The following is a 6,854-nucleotide window of genomic DNA, read 5'->3' on the forward strand; positions in this document are numbered from 1 at the left end:
CAACTTTCTGTGTAACTTCTGAGAGGGCTGATTGCTTATTCATGCGGAAGCAAGATGCCCAGTTCATTTTGCCCGTTTTTGCTACTCTTTGTTGGGTTTGGGAGGCTGTTATGGTAGCTGCAAATGGCTTCTCAAGTGACATTTGCTGACATTCAGTGAAGTACATTTATCAGTATTCGCCAGCTCACCTCTCCACACATGCAATCCATTTTGTTTTGTTCTTCATAGCAAACTCCTTTCCGACACCCGTGCCCTGAAAATGATAAATGGCAAGGTGGCATATTTCTCAAGCTGCACTCAAATGTCACTGTGAAAAATCTTTAATGGACGAAGTGTAGCTTTTCACGTTACAACTTGTCAGGTACTGAGAAATTCTAGAGTTTCTCTTTAATCCACAAGTCTTTGGAACCACACATCTGCAAGCAGAGACTAATTATAAGCTGCACCAGTCAGACCTGGGCAAGCAGAAACCAAGGAGAAAACATCTGATATCAGCTAATTCTTTATTATTATTATTATTATCATCATCATCATCATCATCATCATGATCCCATTTTTACTCCTTCCTTTCCTACTCAGGATATTTGAGGTATGAGCAATCTGAGACCAGGCCACCATGCAGGCCTATAATCTACTCATACACCCAGCTTTCTCCATAATGGCTTTATTCTTTTCCTCCAAGGTTGAAAATCACCATGACTTCTCCCCCGCGGGGGGTGGGGCGGGGGGACTGACTCTGAATCATAAATCCTGACTCCCAAATATTGGCCATAATTGGGTAGGTGAGAGGTATCTCGTATGTCTGGGTGGAAGAGTCTCCTTTCTCCCTGGTGATTCATTTTCAGAACACATGGCCATCTTTCCAATGGCTTTGAGTTTCACATCACCACCGGAAAGACCCGCCAGTTTCTTCCTGTGTGCCTGTTCACTGCCATGCTACTCACAGGATTGTGGCTTATGGGCACTCACTCACGCTTCAACATGACTTGTTCACTCCAGTTCTCCCTTTCCAAATGTTCTCAATCCCCTGGGCCATGCCCCAAGGGGGATTCGGCCTTTGCCCACCGGCTATGTTCTGAATGTTTGTGTCTTCCCCAAATTAATATGTTGAAACTTAATCACAAATGTGATGGTATAAGATGGTGGGGACTTTGGGACTTTATTAGGTCATGGAGGGGGAGCCTCATAAAAGAGGCTGCCTTGCCCCCTCCATCATGTGAAGCACCATCTGTGAACCAGGAAATGGGCCTTCACCAGACACTGATCCTGCTGGTTCCTTGATCTCGGACTTTTCAGTATCCAGAACTGTGAGATACACATTGCTGTTGTTTATGAACCACCCAGTTTAAGGTATTTTGTTATAGCAGTCCAAATGGACTAGGCCACCACCATAGTCAGGGAAGAGCTGGTTGATTTGTGCGTGTCTGTGCTGTGTCCCAATGAAAGCACAATGATCAATGAACATTGATTCTGCAATCGATGTTTGAAGGTCAAAGGAGTTGGGAAAGGGGGTCTCCTGAAGCCAAAGAAAAGCATTGTACTCCCCAAAACTGTGCCAGCCAGGTTTACCTTTCGCAAGATGCTACAGATTGAGATGCGTTGGTTTTACTTCTGGCTCTTTAAGCCCCACTCAAGCTCTAATTTTGATATCTCCTTCAAGAGGCCTTAGTTTGGGCCCCTCCCAGGCTCCCTTCTGTTTTTGTTCTTTTTTTCTAACATCATCCTTGGCTTTTCTTCTCTTTTAGGTTTGACCTCCTGTCTCTTGGGTTGAGAAACCGTCCGCTCTGACTGCTGGCCCCCTGTGACCCCTCCAAAGCCCTCTGTACAGGTCTTTGGTCACACGGAGACTCAACAATCTAATAATCTAAAATTGTAAATGCCACAATTTGTGTGTGTGTTTTATTGTGTTTCAGTTTTGAGTTCTTTTTGAAATCTTTTAGTTATTCCAGAAGGGATATGATAAAGAAAAGAAATCAGTTATACTCCCAGTGGCCAGGCATTGTAGGGCAGAAAGAGTGTTGACAGTCGCTACCCCTGCGAGGGCAGAGGGCAGAGGACCCCAGATTAACTACCTAGAGATGAGACGGATCCTGGATTAACTCAGGCCCTGGGATACCTGCACCAATTGTTCTCAGCAGGTCGAGACATCACAGAAGAAGAGAAGACATGCCAACTCTCTACGATAGTGTCTTAGCCCTGGAGATACTACTGGAGAGTGACAACAGGCAGCAAACAGGGTTCTATTCATAGTGGCCATGGTTTCCCCAAGCAGAGAACATATCCAACCAAAGGGACTTCAGTGAAGCTTTTCCTAATCTGTGCTCTGAAATGGCTAAGTAAAAGAGAGCGGTCTAGAGTGTATGAGAATGTCTTTAAAGGCAACCTTGCATTAACTATTGCATGCAGACTATAATTATGGGCTACAAATGAAGGCTGTTTTATTTGTCGGGTGAGACCCTTCCAGAGCACCCCCTGCACGTGTACACACACACACTCTCTCTCTCACACGCCACACACACACACAAACAACCCTATCCCAGGGAACCGAACAGTCACAGATCTCATCTGGAGTCCAACCCCTAATCCAGGTGTTGTGATCATCACGTGAGAGATAGCAGAATCTCCACCAATTTTGGAAAGAACTACTCAAGTGTTTTTTAAAAGAAATAATGGAAAAAATTAAACAGCCAATTGAACAGCCAATAATAAAAATAGGACACGCTATCTCCTATATTTTGCCATTTATATCCAAAATAACTTATGGACATGCACAAAACATTCATGAAAATAAAAATATATTTGTTATAGCAGTCCAAATGGACTAGGCCACCACCATAGTCAGGGAAGAGCTGGCTGATTTGTGCGTGTCTGTGCTGTGACCCAATGAAAGCACAATAATCAATGAACATTGATGCTGCAATCGATGTCTGAAGGTCAAAAATCACCCTGGACCCTGTACATTCTCACCTCCCTCCCTGCCAGCTATCTGGCTCACTGAAGTCTTGACCTCCTGGGCTCAAGTGATCCTCCCACCTCAGCCTCCTGACTAGCTGGGACCACAGGCACACGCCACCACGACTGGCTAATTTTTTTTATTGTCTGTGGAGGCATGGTCTCACTATGTTGCCCAGGTTGGTCTCAAAGTCCTGGGCTCAAGCAGTCTGCCACGTGGGCCTCTCAAAGTGTTGGGATTACAGGCGTGAGCCACTGCACCCAGCCTCCATCATAATTTTATTGACAGAGCACACGGTTGTTTAACCCAGTAAGAGGCTACATACTATACTTGATTAGGCAAACTATCGCTCATGGAACAAATTCATTCTCATGCTACCTGTTTTGTAAATAAAGTCTTATTGGATCAGAGCCATGACCATTCATTTATACACATTATCCATAGCTGCTTTCCTGCTACAACCACAAAGCCAATCGACAGAGACCATGTGGCCCATCAAGCCTGAAATGTTTCCTATCTGACCCTTTAGAGAGTTTGCTAATCCCTGTTTTAGATTATAGGGGATGTTTGAATGGTCCAGTAGAGATGACAAACTGATGATTCTAGTGCTAGAGAGGCAAGGCGGGGACGGCAGGAACGAAATCCACTGGGAGGAAGCAGGCAACAGGTTCCAGAACACAAATGAAGAAATAGGTCTTCACGAGTGAGGACACTTCATCCACTGTAACAGGCAGCAAAGCAGAAAATGAGAACAAATGCAGGCAGGAAAAGGATGGCATTTCTACCTCCTACCCTTTTTTTTTTTTTTTTAAGACTAAGTCTCACTCTGTCACCCAGGCTGGAGTGCAATGACACCATCTCAGCTCACTGCAAACTTTGCTTCCCAGGTTCAAGCGATTCTTCTGCCTCAGCTTCCCGAATAGCTGGGATTCAGGCATCTGCCACCACACCCAGCTAATTTTTGTATTTTTAGTAGAGATGGGGCTTCACCATATTGGCCAGGCTGGTCTCGAACTCCTGACTTCGGGTGATACGCCAGCCTCAGCCTCCCAAAGTGCTGGGATTACAGACGTGAGCCACTGCACCTGGTTTCCTACCCATTGTTTCTATTAGCTTTGTCTTAATGAAGTGTGAAAGAAGCTAAAAGTTTGGGTGGGGAGTAATGGAGATTTAAGGACAAAGGGGAAATTGTAGAGAGTGGGGAAATGAGCAAAGGAGGACATTTTGTTAGGATGCTTGGGCAGTGCTGTGGTCATGAATTTAACGTGCATGCAGTGAGCAGCACCGTGGTGTGACATTCTTCATCGATGTTTGTGGGCTCTGGTGCAAGCATAGAGTGAGTCAGAGGTAGGTTTAATCATTGCTGGGGTTTTGCCAGGCAAGTACGATAAAGGGAGAGAGAGGCAGTGGACTTAAGTGGGCAAGGGGTGACTAATGATAATGGTGAGTCATGGAATCGAAGCTGGTGAGAAGGGTAATAACGAAAGAGGAAGGTAAAGGACAGTGGGAGAATGTGGTGGGGTCAATGAATGGATTGCAGGTCTCCCTAAGAACAAAGCATTTTTGGAGAATAAGAGAGCTCGAAAGATAGGAGCTCAGACAGTGAGGTGCCTGCTGTCCAGATTCGAGGTGGGGCAGTTTCTGGTAATGGCATGGTCTGGGGGCAGGACTGTGAGAGAGGAAGGCTGAGATAAGTGAGGGAGTCAAGGGGGCTAAGACACTGGGAGGCCACCCAGATTGTGACGGTCTATACCGTGGAGAAGTGATTCAGGTGTAGGTCCTAAATAGCTAAGGACTCTGAAGGAGAGAGGAGATTGGTCTGGAAGTAGTAATGGGAACAAGACAGCCCCATCTCACCTCCAGACCCACTGGTTTAGGAGATGTGGGAGATAAAATAATCTCCACCTGACAGGGTGGCAAGTCCTCAGAGCAAATGGGCTTCAGTTATGTGAGAAGAGGAGAAAAGCATGCAGGGAAGTTGCTGAAGCAATAGGAGCTGTGTTGATTTCCAGTGTGCCTAAGTGGAAGGGTTTGGAGGGTTGGAAGACATGGGTAGAACCTAAGCCAGGTTAGGGTGTACATAGCTGTGTTGGGTGAGATCTGGGAAAGGGACTGGGTGGCTTGAACTCCTGGGGTTGACCAGGTTGGTAAGGACATGTAGACATAATGGGATTCAGCTGGGAAAGTCTCTGCAGAGAGCAGGCTGGAAGGACTGGGGCTCCAAGATGACCCCAGTATCTACTGCAGCTCAAGATGGTGTGCAGTCAGCACGAATTGGGGGTTGAGAGTCTTCTCTGAGTGTCTGCCAGCATAGGCAGCATGCAAGGATGAAGGAGCAGTAGGTGGGGGTCTTTGTCAGTTGCCTGGCCCTTCCGCAGAGAGTCGGAGGGTCACGGTTGGGAGTTCTCACATAAGAATGTGTGCTGATCATCCCTATCAACATCCAACACGCTTCCATAAAAACACACAAAACCTGGCCAGCTGTGCTGGCTCATGCCTGTAATCCCAGCACTTTGGGACGCTGAGGCGGGTGGATCACTTGAGGTCGGGAGTTTGAGACCAGCCTGACCAACACGGTGAAACCCTGTCTCAACTAAAAATACAAAATTAGCCGAGTGTGGTGACGCATGTCCGTAATCCCAGCTACTCGGGAGGCTGAGGCAGGAGAATCACTTGAACCCGGAAGGCGGCAATTGTGGTGAGCCAAGATCGCACCATTGCACTCCAGCCTGGGCAACAAGAGTGAAACTCTATCTCAAAAAAAAAAAAAAAAAAAAAAGCCCACACACAAACCAGATCACCACAACAGATTCCTCCCTTGAACTTGATGACCCCCTCCAGTTTCCAGCCCATTTACCTGCTTCCCTTCATCATAAAACAATTCCAGAGAACTAAGGACTTCGTCACAGTCTGCCGCCTGCCCCCAACCCTCCCCTAAGATTGTTCTTCTCAAGGACATGCACATCTAGCCACACAGGCCTCTGTTTCTGAACACACTAAGTCCACCTCTGAGCTTTACCCAGACCCTTCTCTCAGACGGAATGCTCTTCTCTCGCATTCCAGAGCTGGTTCCTTCCTGTTCAGTTAGCTCAAATGGCACCTCCTTAGAGAGGCTTTCCCTGAGGAACACATCTAACTTGGCTCCTAAAGTCACTCCACTTCAGATCACCCAGCACTTCTTGCCTCTGGAAATTATTTTCTTCAATTATTTGTTAACTTGTTTATTTTCCATTTTCTTCATCTAGAATGTAAACCCATGGATGCAGGAACCTCATCTGTCTTTTTCACCGTTAGCATCTAGAACATTGCCTTGCCCCAGCAGGTGCCCAATAATTATCTGTTAGTAAAGTTACCCTTTACAATAGAACTCTTCAACTCAAGAACACATAAAGTAAGAATCTGTCTGCAACTAGAAATCTCTTTATCCCTCTACTGGGAGTCCCAAAGAGCATGATAAAAATACAAAATATGCAGGGCCCAGAGAAGAAGGTGTGGGTTAGTCAACCACAAGTTAGGAATTAACAGCTAGCACTAAGGTACGAAATCATCAGCTTAAATCTTCCAAGGGGGTGGAAATTGCAGCTTTTACTGGTTTCTACCACCTGTAAGTGAATGAGTTTATCAAGTTCTTTCCTAAGGATAGGTCTCAGGGAAGTGTGGCAATAACTATGAAGGCATTGAGTATCCAAAGAGTTTGCTATCAGCATTGGAAAGATCACCCTGCTCTTCTGTGGGGACTACAGGCATGTAGACAATCAAAGATAAGGGACTTGGGTAGCTGTATGGCATGAGAGCCATTTGAACTTGAGGTTCAAAGAACATAAGCTCCTTTAGTGGTTGGATCCATGTGGATTGATACTTTCAGTTGCTTAGTTAGTTCATAGAATGTAACAGGATCAGG

The 6,854-nt window shown here is 46.0% G+C and overlaps 1 pseudogene; it reads left to right on the forward strand.

The window, feature by feature from the left end:
• The first annotated feature begins 616 nt into the window (after nucleotides 1-616).
• On the forward strand, nucleotides 617-1,281 carry LOC104656811 (annotated as a pseudogene).
• Nucleotides 1,282-6,854: the final 5,573 nt, after the last annotated feature.

The sequence above is a fragment of the Rhinopithecus roxellana genome, chromosome 17, assembly GCF_007565055.1.
Source record: "Rhinopithecus roxellana isolate Shanxi Qingling chromosome 17, ASM756505v1, whole genome shotgun sequence".
Taxonomy (NCBI): Eukaryota; Metazoa; Chordata; class Mammalia; order Primates; family Cercopithecidae; genus Rhinopithecus; species Rhinopithecus roxellana.